Raw genomic sequence first — 12736 nt, forward strand, 5'->3', positions numbered from 1 at the left:
CCCGTGCATGCTGACCCCTGCCCACACAAGAAAGGAGGCCTAGAAAAAGTGACCATGAAAGGGGCAAGGAGAGTTTCTAAGATGATACCTAGTTACAAACCAGCCCAAGCTTCACCTCAATGTTCTTTTCAACTGTTTCCACCGTTCTGAAGGTGGATGGCAGACAAAACCCTGGCCAGTCTCTGCAGCCATGTAGACAAAAACTACAGGCTCAAGCAAAAGGGCTGGTGCTCAGTGAGAACTGCCCAACTCTCCCCAGCTCTCCCAAACCCCCTTTGTCCATTAAGCAATTGGGAAGTGGAGAAAAATATTTGCAGACACAATGTGGTCTGAGGTTGATACATTCTTATCTAGGGTAGATTCATCTTGGATAAACAGACACTGTTCATTTTCCTCAGACACAAGGCATTTCATGCAGCTTCAATGACAGAGCTGCTGCTGCTCCAAGTGGGGGTACGTGGAGAGGGACATGCAGAACAGTCACGTCCCCCCTTCTGCAAGCTAACTGGTGCTGCTTCTCAGAAAGGTTACCATCCCTGGGAGACACTGCAGCGTCCCCTGTGAAAAGCAACCTCACTCTCCCAACATGACTCCAAATGCTCAAAGACCGTGTGGGTGGATCAGGGCAGCCCTCCCTGCTGCTGCTGCAGAGCAGAAGGAGCTTCTCCTTCATTCTAAGATTCAACAACTACTCATTGAGCATTTAACCAGTTTCTGCCAGTAGCCAGTTGTGCCTCAGTTTCCTCATCTGTAAGGGGTGACCGTTGTTAGATCTGCTTTGCATGATGTTGCAAAGATTCAATGAGCTGATACCGTAGCTGCTTAGAGGAAGCCCAGTCAACATGGGGCTGTCACAGAGATTCAATGAGCTGATACTGTAGCTGCTTAGAGGAAGCCCAGTCAACATGGGGCTGTGGTGAAGATTCAATGAACTGATACTCTAACTGCTTAGAAGAAGCCAGGTAAACATGGGGCAGTCATAGAGATTCAATGAGCTGATACTGTAGCTGCTTAGAAGAAGCCTGGTCAACATGGGGCTGTCATGGAGATTCAATGAGCTGATACTGTAGCTGCTTAGAGGAAGCCCAGTCAACATGGGGCTGTGGTGAAGATTCAATGAACTGATACTCTAACTGCTTAGAAGAAGCCAGGTAAACATGGGGCAGTCATAGAGATTCAATGAGCTGATACTGTAGCTGCTTAGAAGAAGCCTGGTCAACATGGGGCTGTCATGGAGATTCAATGAGCTGATACTGTAGCTGTTCAGAGGAAGCCCGGCTCAACATGGGGCGCATGCACTGTCAGCCTCTATGACCACCCGCGGCGTCCAAAGGCCCTTGTGCCACAAGGTCAGAGCATGGGATGTCATGGGACAGAATTCCAAGGATTAATCCGTGAGTCTCCATTGCCCTCCATATGCTTTCCTTCATGGCATCCCAGTGGCTCCTCTTAGGAGGAAATGAGAAGCAAAGGCTACAGGTGCTCACACCGAGTGTTCTTGGAAAAGCTGTCGACCTGAGCGCCAGGGAGATAATTCCAGATGCGGGCACCATTGGGATTGGTTTTCTCCTCCCTCCTGGTGGGGATGGAGAGCAGAGGATGCAGGTGGGGTGGTGGGGTGAGGACCAGGAGGACAGGGAGTGTGTGAGAAAAACCTGCCAGGGTTGATGAGCCCTCCCTCAGTCAAGTAGTCTTGGGGAAACGGAGTCAGTGTCCAGGGGTTCTGCTTCTGGCTGGCTTCACGGGACCACCAGCCAAAAGCAGCCAGCCATAGTCTGTGTCTCAGAAAATGTCCAATGGCACTGGATGGTCACCAGCCCTCTAGAGCACAGGTCGGGGCTGGGGAACTTGACGAGCAGACTGGGACAGCCGGCGACCAGTCATACGCCTCAGGGGTAGCAGCGTGACACAGCACCTGTCCTGGAGGTGCTTGGGGCAGGACCAAGTGAAAGCCTGCGTGAGCACAGTGGGGCTGGTGTGAGAGCAGATGCAATGCGGTTTACGGCTAACGAGCCATCAAGAGATACTGATGTGTATGGGTGTGCTGTATATGTGTCTGTATGTGATAGTATGTGATGTGTTTGTGTGGTATGTAGTGTGTATTGTGTGTGTAGCATTGCATGTGCAATGTGTGTGCCATGTGTGGTGTGCAAAGTGTGTGCCATATGTGTGGTGTGTGTGATGTGTGTGTGGTGTGTGGCATGTGTGTCCTGTGTGCTGTTTGCGTGTGTGATGTGTGGTATGTAGTGTTGCATGGTGAGGGAGTATATATGATGTGTGTGTGGTGTGCGATGTGTGAGTGTGTGATGTGTGGTGTGTAGTGTGGTGTGGTGGAGTGTATATGGTGTGTGTGGTGTGCGATGTGTGTGTCTGGATGTGTGATGTGTGGTGTGTAGTGTTGTGTGGTGAGGGAGTGTATATGATGTGTGTGTGATGTGTGCTTGTGTGTGTGGAGGTTGAGTGTGTACGTGTGTGTGTGTGTGTGTGACGGGGGAGAATGGCGTCTCTGGGCCTGGGGTGGTCAGGGAAACCCTCCTGTGTGCACCAGGACCTGGTGAGGCTTCTCCAGCAGGAGGAGAAATGGAACCCGATATGAGCAGCTGTTGGGAAAAAAGCCCAAGACGACTTACAGTGCATCTGTGGAGCACAAGTCAGGGCCTGGAAGAATGGAGGACGCCATTGCATGAGTAACTGAGCCTGAGAGCCCGTTTCCTCATTTGTCGGGTGGTCACAATGAAGATAGCTTTGGGCTGTTGTGGGTTAGGAGAACCTGACTGCTGTAGCTGTCATATCTGCTACCCAGAAGAGCTCCGAAGAGTTGCTGTTGAAGCCCCTGATGATACTGTTCATCCATTGTACCCTGCAATATCATTATTTTAATATTGTAAGCTATGAATGCAGTAAAATATTTTATTCAAGTATTGAAATCATCTAAGCTTCCTATTCCCTAGAGATGCACGAATAACAGAGCTCTGATGCTTAAGTTTGTATAGGATTTTACATTTTGCAAAATATTCTCAAATACAAAATTATCTCATGTCAGTTACTTTCCCCTGCCACTGCCAGTTAGTCTCTGGCTAGTGATGTAACCCTTTTGTACCCCAGATTCCTTATCTGTTAAAATGAGGTTGATAGGAGGGTTAGATGACTTAGTAAAGGTAAGGCGTTGGCATTTGTATACAGTAAGTGCTCAATAAATGTTAGTCAGCAACAATAAATGTTGCTCTCTCTGGGTAAGTTCTCTGTTTTGCCTGAGATGCTTGGTCCTGGGGTTTCAGAGTCAGTCATCCTCATCGATAGAAGACAGACATGAAAGTGGGCCTGAGAACATGCAAAGGACATAAAAAGGAAGAAAGGGGAGAGAAAGGGAGGGAGAGAAGGAGAGAAAGAAGGGAAGAGAGAAGGGAGAGAGAGAGATTGAGATTGAAGGCTAGCGAGGCCATGTGCAGAAAAGATAGCCAAGATCACCAAACCAGGCATGGCCCCATATACATGCAATTTCCATTTACCTTTTCTGTTTTCTTTTCTGGCAGAATGTATAAGCATATGGAAGTCAAGACCTAAGCCCAGCATCTTCCTGTGTTCTCTCTGGCTGGAGTGACGATTGAAGATCATTTAACCTGAATGTCCACATTGAGATCTGCTCATACTAACAGCACCTTCAGAATTGTATACATTAACAACCCAATTTTTTATAGATATGGTAGCACAAAATACTAAATATGAAAAGTAGGTGTATTAGTCTGTTCTCATGCTGCTGTAAGGACATATCCGAGACTGAGTAATTTATAAAGGAAGGAGGCTTAATTGACTTACAGTTACGCAGGACTAGGGAGGCCTTAGGAAACTTAGAAGGGGAAGCAAACATTTCCTTCTTCACATGGCGCAGCAAGGAGAAGAAGGGGTGCTCAGAGAAGGGGGAAGTCCCTGATAAAACCATCAGATCTCGTGAGAACTCACTCATGAGAGTGAGAACAGGATGGGGGAAACTGCCCCCATGATTCAGTTTTCTCTACCTGGTCCTTCCCATGACACGTGGGGATTATGGGAACTATGATTCCAGATGAGATTTGGGTGGGGACACAGCCAGACCATATCAGTAGGCATAGGAAGAAATAAGTGGACTTAAAAGAATTATGCCTTAGAAAAACAAAATACCCCGTAAATCAACTGGGTTTACATGAACAAATAAAAGAGGAGCTACACAAAATCCTATGTATTTAGTGACAAAAAGACAATGAAAAAAATTGTATTTTCAGTCTTCTGTCCCAAATCAGAAGTTTTAGTGCCTGTTCATTTGAAAATGACTTTCTAAAACCCATGAAGTTATTTTTAATGGGAGTCTTATTTATTAAAGATTCTTCTTGCTATCTGCAGATCCCAAACAAGATTCTTTGGTGTCCTCAGCTTGCTCTTCTCCCTTTCCTTGGTAGACTTTTCTCTTGGTCTGTACTTGAAGTGCCTCCTGCCAAGTAGGAAATGAAGAATCAGTCCATGTGCCGGGCTCAGGCCTTGCCGTTTTAGCGGCTTAATGGATGGCTTGGCACAACTAGGGAGCAATGGTATCTCCCACCCCTGAGATGGACACTGTTGCACTCAGAGTGGCCAGCAGGGTGTGGGTTGACCCTAGTAGCACATTAAGCTCAGTTCAGAGTGGCAGGAACTTCAGCAGCCAGGAGAATGTGCAAGAGCCACCCAAACTGTAGGACAAGCTAGGAATCCAGTAAAGAAGAGGGCCCTGGCAGTCCCTTTGGAATCCCTGTGACTCCTTCTTTCATTCATTCCTTCATTCATTCAACAAATAGGTGTTGAGCACTTGTGACATGCCAACTTCTGTTTTGGGCATTCAGAATACATCAGTAAACAGAACAGGCAAAGATTGATTGCTGCCTTCATGGAGCTTATGTGCTGGGGAGGGAGGCATGCAGGGAGACAGGGCACAGTGAGATCGTGAACGTCCACAGCAAACACAGTGAGCCATCCATTTGTGTGGTTTGTTATAAAATGATTACAGCTGTGGAAGGAAGGAAGAAAGGAAAGAGGAAGAGAGGGAGGGAGGGAGAAATGGAGAGAAAGAAGGGATGAAGGAGGGAAGAAAGGAAAGAGAAAGAAAGGAAAGAAGGAAGGAAGGAAGGAAGGAAGGAAGAAAGAGAGGAAGGAAGGAAGGAGAAAAGAAAAGGAAAGGAAAGAAAGAAAAGAGGGAGGGGAAAGGAAGAGAAGAAAGGGAAAGAAAGGAGAGGAAAAGAGGAAGGCAGGCAGGCAAACAGGCAGGTAGAAAGAAGGAAGGGAAAAAGGAAAGAAGAAAATCAAAACTACAGGGGACAGTAAGAGTCAGGGAGTGCCTGGGCCAAGGTAGGGGGAAGGGGCTTGGCTGTGACTGGAAACGGGAAGTGCCCTCTGGGCAAGGACTTGAGGAAGTGTGAGAGTGTTCCTCCTGGAGCTGTCTAGCGTGTAAGCTTCCAGGTAGAAGTAACTGACTGCAAGGAGGCCTTAAGGGTAGAGGCATGTGAGCATTCCCCAGAGTCACAGTGAGGCTGGAGGCCTGAGGGGCTGGAGCGGAACAGGTTGCAGTGGGAGAGCAAGGGGGCTTGTGGACCACAGAGGGCCTCAAGGACCACTGTAAGATGCAGTCCGATGAGAACCATTGCAGGCTTTTAAACAAAGGAGCGACACTCTGTGCCATATTTTAACAAGATCACTGGAGCCGCTTGGCAGAGAACAGACCATGAGGACAAGAGCGGAGGCCAGAGAACTGCTGGAGGTTGCAGCAGGTGAGGGAGGATGGGAGCTGGGGCCAGGTGGCCGTGGAGAGGTGAGGAGCGGTTGGTCAGTTTCTGGTAAAGGTTGAAGGTAGATCCAGCATGACTCCTGACGGCTGGATGTGTGGTGTGAGAAAAAGAAGAGTCAAGGGTGTCTCCAAACTGTGGTCTGAACAGCAAGAGGGACAGACGGGATATGTGGCTGAGGTGAGGAGGATGGCAGGTAGGGACGAGAGGGGATGACAGAGCAGGAATTCCATGTGGATGCTGTAGAATCTGAGATGGATGTGAGGAAACCCAGTGGACTATCAAACAGGCAGAGGGTAAAGAGTGGTGGGCATTCAGGAGAGGTCTGAGCTGGAACTAAAACAGATGAGATACTTTGAGTCATGATTGAAATGTGGGTGAGATCCCCAGAGATCCCCAGAGATCAACAATGACGGGGCGCAGGAGAGAACCAGGGACTACACCCTGGCATCTCCAGCACTAACAGGTGGAGGAGAAGAGGAGGAACCCATAAAAGAACCTGAGAAGGAGGGACTCAGAGGAAGAGAAAAACCAAGAGAAAGACATTGCAGAAATCAAGAGAATGGAGTTTGAGTGGTCAGCACTGCATCAAATATTGCCAAGGGTTCAGGTCAGATAGGGACTGGGGTTTGAAGATTATTCCAAGTTTTATTCAAGAACTAATATAAAATATTCCATTCTGGAGTTTGCAGCCAACCTTTTTTTTTTTTTTTTTTTGAGACAGTTGCTCTGTTGCCCAGGCTGGAGTGCAGTGGTGTGATCTCGGCTCACTACAACCTCTGCCTCCTGGGTTCAAACGATTCTCCTGCCTCAGCCTCCCAAGTAGCTGGGACTAGAGGCGCGCGGCACCATGCCCAGCTAATTTTTGTGTTTTTAGTAGAGACAGGGTTTCACCATGTTGGCCAGGATGGTCTCGATATCTTGACCTCGTGATGCGCCCGCCTCAGCCTCTCAAAGTGCTGGGATTACAGGTGTGAGCCACCGCGTCCATCCCAAAGTCCTTCCTTGGGTTATGGAAGCTTATTCCCACCTTGGTTTCCATCAAGTTCGATGTCCAATGTGGTGGCAGCTGAGACTTGAGGATATGACCTTATGTGTTTACCTCTGAGCTTTGCGTACAAAATACCCCAGCGGAAGGTCCCTCACAGAGTTTGGAAAATGAAAACACTATGACCATCACATTCCCAAGCAGAATGAAAGGCAAGTTCATGAGTCAAATCACCGCATTCATAAACAGAAAGCCACCAGCCTTCAAGAAGAGAGAAGGCAGGGTTGTTCCCATTTCATGGGACATTGTTACTGTTCTACTGTTCATCTCTATAAAGTACAGATACATTCAAGTATTTTTTTCAACGCAAATAAAAGTTCTTTTCTTAAATGAAAATAATCTAAAAATAGCGATAAAGCATAAAAGAAACGTGCTGCCCTCAAATTCTTCCTGATGTTATACCATGGATCTGTTTCTCCAGGGCTGGAATCCAGTGTTTCCACCCAGCAGGGGCAAATTCCTTCACTTCCCTGGGTGTCGATGGTCTCACTTGTAGGTTGGGGATAACACCCACAGTCCTTAAGAATTTTGAGATTAAGTGGTTTGCGACTGGTAAACAGTCATGAGGATAACAGTGATTACCTGGCTTTAAACAAACTTCTGCAGGAGGGAAGTTTCTACCAAGGTTCCTTCCCTTGTCAGAAAGCTCCAAAGGCTGAACCGTGGGCGTCCCAGCTCCCAATTCCCCACCCTGATAAAACCCTGGTGTGCCCACCCCGACTCTCCCAAGTGACTCCAAAGAGAATGTTACCCAGAGGAAAGCAACTGGCTCCCAGATCTGTAGAAGGAGACCTTTCGACCTTTTCTCATCATCACGCAAGGGATTGAGGCTCTTTGCAGGATATGGATGACTCAAGGGAACTAATAGGAACAGTGTCGGCGTGTGGTTCCAATCCCATGTCTGCAGTTCAAAAACAAATGGCTGCAATCGCATTGTGTACACAGGCCTACATCCTCTTCTCTGCTCTGGGGAGAATAATAAAGGCTTGTTAAGTGCTTTCTTCTCTACCCTGGAATCAGCCTCCACCCACCTGAAAGGGAGGGAAGAGGAGGAGCCCTAACCTTCCAGAAGAAAAAGCAAACAAATTCCACCCTCCAAACCCAATCCAACCCAACCCAGCCCTGGGAAGACAGGTTCCATTTGTGTGGCTCAGCACAGAGGGACACCACCCCAGCCTCCTCCGGTTTAAGTTTATGTAAAAAGAGTTTAAAAATATGTCTGAACCTATATTACATCACCATCAGGAATAGTAATTAGTATTAATTAAAATAATACCTAGTGACTAGGGCTTAAAATGTGCCAGCTTTATATAAGGTGATTGACATGTATTCCCACTTAATTTCACAAGTATCTGATGAACTGGGCTCTATCTCCCATTTAACAGAGGAAGAAGCCAAGGTGTGAAGAGTGGATATGGCGTGCTGGGGAGCACACAGCTGGCGAATCCTGAGTGACAATGCAATCCTTGGGGTGACCTCCCTTCCCCCTCCCTGTTAAGCCCTCTCCCACTCCCCACCCCCCACCTCTACTTCATCACACACCAGCCCCACCCATACCCAGGACAGACTCTTTTTCTCTTTTCCTTCCCCTTTCCCCCTCTCATTCTTACCCTACTCCTCCAACTCAAAGAGTTAGTTGACAGCCGGGCATGGTGGCTCTCACCTGTAATCCCAGCACTTTGGGAGGTCAAGGTAGGTGTACTGCCTGAGCTCCAGAGTTCGAGAGCAGCCTGGGAAACATGGTGAAACCCCGTCTCTACTAAAATACAAAAAATTAGCCAGGCTTGGCGGCGTCCACTTGTAATTCCAGCTACTCAGGAGGCTGAGGCAGGAGAATGGCTTGAACCTGGGAAGTGGAGGTTGCAGTAAGCCAAGATTGTGCCACTGCACTCCAGCCTGAGCAACAGACCGAGACTCCATCTCCAAAGAAAAAAGAAAAAAAAAAGGTTAGTTGAAATAATCTGAAGTATTCATTCTCAGTTGTTTTGTGGTTTTGTCATTTTAGATCACATCTTATTTCAAGATTCCTTTCTTAATAATTGCATTAAGCTTTTTCATCATATTACCAACAATAACTTAGATTCAATTTTGTGTTGCAGTCACATGCTGCATAATGGCGTTTTGGTTAACACAATCCCCCTGCATATACCACTGTGGTTCCGTAAGTTTATACTGATGCTAAAAAATTATATCACCTAGTGATATTGTAGCCATCATAATGTCATAGCTCAATGTGTTACTCATGTGTTTGTGGTGATGCCAGTCATATAAAGGTATAGCACACACAGGGCCGGGCGCAGTGGCTCACACCTGTAATCCCAGCAACCTGGGAGCACTCTAGGTAGGCAGATCACTTGAGGTCAGGAGTTTGAGACCAGCCTGGAAAACATGGTGAAACCCTGTCTCTACTAAAAAAAAAAATAATAATAATATATATATATATATATATATAGGCTGGGCGTGGTGGTGAGCACCTGTAATTCCAGCTACTCAGGAGGCTGAGGCAGGAGAATTGCTTGAACCTGGGAGGCGGAGTTTGCAGTGAGCCGAGATCATGCCACTGCATTACAGCCTGGGCGACAAAGTGAAACGCCATCTTAAAGAAGAAAAAAATAAAATTAAATAAAAGTATAGCACATACAATTATATATAGCACGTAATACTTGGTAATAATAATAAACAACTATTTTGCTGTTTTATGGATTTGCTATACTTCTAATCATTATTTTAGAGTGAGTGTACTCCTTCCAATTATAAAAAAAGTTAACTGTAAACAGCCTCGTGCAGGTCCTCCAGGAGGTATCCGGAAGCAGATGTTGTTATCACAGGAGACGTTATTGCCCTGAAGACCTTCCAGTGGGACAAGATGCGTAGGTGGAAGACAGTGACACTGAGAATCCTGACCCATGTAGGCTTAGGCTAATGTGTGTATGTGTCTTAGTTTTTAACGAAACCATTTACAAAGTAAATAAATAAAAAATTTTAAAAATGGAAAAACGTTTATAGAATTAGGATGTGAAGAAAATATTTCTGTACAGCTGTATAATGTTTGTATTTTAAGTTATGATTATAAAAGTCAAAGTTAATAATAAAGTGTATAAAGTATAAGTTATAGTCAACTAATTTATTATTGAAGAAAAATTTTAAAATATATTTAGTGTAACCTAAATGTGGAGTGCTTATAATGTCTACAGTAGTGAATGGTAAAGTCCTAGGCCTTCACATTCATACACCACTTACTCATTCACCCAGAGCAACGTCCTGTCCTGCAAGCTCCATCCATAGTAAACAGGTGTCCCATGTTTTATGTTCTATATTGTATTTTTACTGTATCTTTTCTATGTTTAGATATGTTTAGATACAAAAGTATTTACCATTATTTTGCAATTGTCTACAGTATTCAGTACAATCACATGTTGTACAGATTTATAGCGTAGGAGCAACAGTCCATACCATATGGCCTAGGTGTGTGGTAGGCTATGCCATCTAGGCATGTGTGAGTATATTCCATGTTGTTCACACAATGATGAAATCTCTTGATGACATATTTCTTAGAATGTATTCCATTATTAAGCAATGCCTGACTGTACTTGTTTTCTGGTCATGTTATCCACAATTGTTCAGATTCATTTGTTTCACTTATATGATTGTTTCTCAGATACTTCACCTTCTTTTTCTTGAATTCCTCCTTCTGATTCATTTTGTCCATTGGGTTGATGTATTTTGTGAGTAAAAACACAGTAATCGCACATGGAAGGTAAACCATACTTTTTCTGCTTCTTCCCACAAGACAGATAGTTGGGCTGGATACAGAATTCTGGAGTGTGTCACTTTCCCTGGGATCTGTTGCTCTACTGTTTGCTACCATTTAGTCTTCTAGAGAGTGTCATGCAGCCGGACACACATTTAAACAATTTCTCTTTATCTTTTGAATTCTTAAGTGTCTTTTAAAATAAGTCCCCAAGCATTTGGCAAGCATTGTCGATCTGATGTCTTCAGTTCAAGGAAAACTTCTTGTTCCTTTGATCTTTGTTTTACCTGCACCATTTCTGTTCTCTTTTCTTGGACTCCTGTGACATGGAAGGAAAAGTCTCCTGGATCTCTTTTGGTTCCTTTCATCATTTCCATCGCTTTGCTTTTTTGTTCAGAGGCTGCGACAATGCCTTAAATTACACTGAGCCAATACTTCACATCAGATTTTAGCTTAGTCCCTTCTGCCGTTTACTGCTTCCACTCAGTTTTTCTTTTACTCTCAAAAATTATACTTTTATCTCCAGTGATTATTTTTTTAGCTCCTATTGCTTTTTTTTTTTTTTTTTTTTTTTCAAGTAAAAGCTCTTATTTCCTTGATAGAATAGCTTCTATAAAATTTCCCTGAGGGGGGAAATAGTAGAATGATTTGTTAGATTCTCCAGGGCCCTCTCAGCTCAGTGGCCCTCCCTCAGCTGCGGATCCCATGTGCTGGGGTCTTTTTACCATCTACACATATTGATATGTGCCAGCTAAGGTGGATGAATTTGGGCAGCTAGTGTGGGCTCTCTCTGTCAGTAGTTTAGTGGGAGTCTTTGGGAGACAGCGAAGGGAATGGAATTGTGGGCAACGGCAGCGGGCATACTCCCCTTTGGGTGTGGTGCAGAGGTAGGACGGAGGCAGGCGAGATAAAGGCTGAGCTCCAATGTGCCGGGTGGCAGCTGCCACTGTGAGCCAGCTAAGTAACTGTGGAAGGTCAATCTGCAGGCCAAGGCTGGATAGTCACCTTCTGTGGGGGACAGTCTGGCAGAATTATTGAGGTTCTCTAATTAATTCTCCCACAACTGCCCCAGGTCCACCTTTCCTGACCCCCAACTCCACTTCTGGCTTCTGCACTGGTGAAATCTTAGGGCTTTCTCTGAGAGGGCACTGGAAAGTCCAGAGAAGCACATGCAAGGCCCAGCATGACAGCATTTCATGGCTGCCTGGGGCCCTTTTCTCCCACCTTTTACATCACAGCATCAGCATCGTAACTGCAGCACTGCCCTCTTCTCTTGGGGTTCCTGCTATCTGCTAAGGGCACTGCCAGGCCAGATGCCCCGAAGCACTTGGTCTAATTAAATTGATCTAATTTAAACAGGACCAGCCAGGGGTTCCGAAACTCTGCTGAGCATAAGAATCTCCCAGGGAGGGTGTGAACATACAGACGCCCAGCTGCGCCCTGCAGTCTGACTTGCACTTTCTCTTGCCCTTTCTTCCTTACTTTCCCCCTTCCCTCCCTCCTTCACTGTTTTACTTTTTTCCTCTGATCAACTCATAAATCTGCACAAAGGCCAATCTCCAAATGGTCCCTGTGAAAACACACACTTTTGCGGCTTGAGCTTCAATTGGTCTTCCTCCAGATTTTTACCACGGAAGGGGAGAGATGAAGACTTTCAGAAAATGACCAAATAAACACAACACATTCATGAAACACTTGTGTTGCCAAAGGAGTCAGTCTGCTGTGGCCAGCAGCCCACTTCAGATTTTGCCACTCCAGGATTCCTCATTCCTGCTTGCATTGGCATTACTACCAATTAATCACGATGATCTGAAAGCCACTGTGAACTGCAGAAGGATGCTGCATGTTCTAAAGACAATTCCATTCTCTCACCTAGGCTTCACCACTGCACAATTCATCCATGTTACCCAAAACCACTGTTACTCCAAAAGTACAGGGGGAATACTTTAATAGATATAGAAATATATATTATATATTATATATCTAGAAATACATATTATATATAGAAATATATATCATGTATTATATATATAAACACTTAAAGAACTATACACCTAAAAAGGTGAAATTTGCTTTATGTAAACTATGTCTCAATAAACATAAAAGAAAGAAAAGGGGCCGGGTGTGGTGGCTCACACCTGTAATCCCAGC

The 12736-nt window shown here is 45.4% G+C and overlaps 1 long non-coding RNA gene across 1 annotated transcript; it reads right to left on the reverse strand.

Annotated features, from left to right (window-relative positions):
• Window positions 1-2921: 2921 nt before the first annotated feature.
• LOC103219102 (uncharacterized) lies at window positions 2922-11098 on the reverse strand. The gene is made up of 3 exons (XR_491858.3): window positions 9309-11098; window positions 8498-8754; window positions 2922-7800 (listed from the first exon to the last, which is right to left on the reverse strand). It is a non-coding gene; the product is annotated as an uncharacterized lncRNA (long non-coding RNA).
• Window positions 11099-12736: the final 1638 nt, after the last annotated feature.

Source organism: Chlorocebus sabaeus, chromosome 2 (genome assembly GCF_047675955.1).
Source record: "Chlorocebus sabaeus isolate Y175 chromosome 2, mChlSab1.0.hap1, whole genome shotgun sequence".
Classification (NCBI taxonomy): Eukaryota; Metazoa; Chordata; class Mammalia; order Primates; family Cercopithecidae; genus Chlorocebus; species Chlorocebus sabaeus.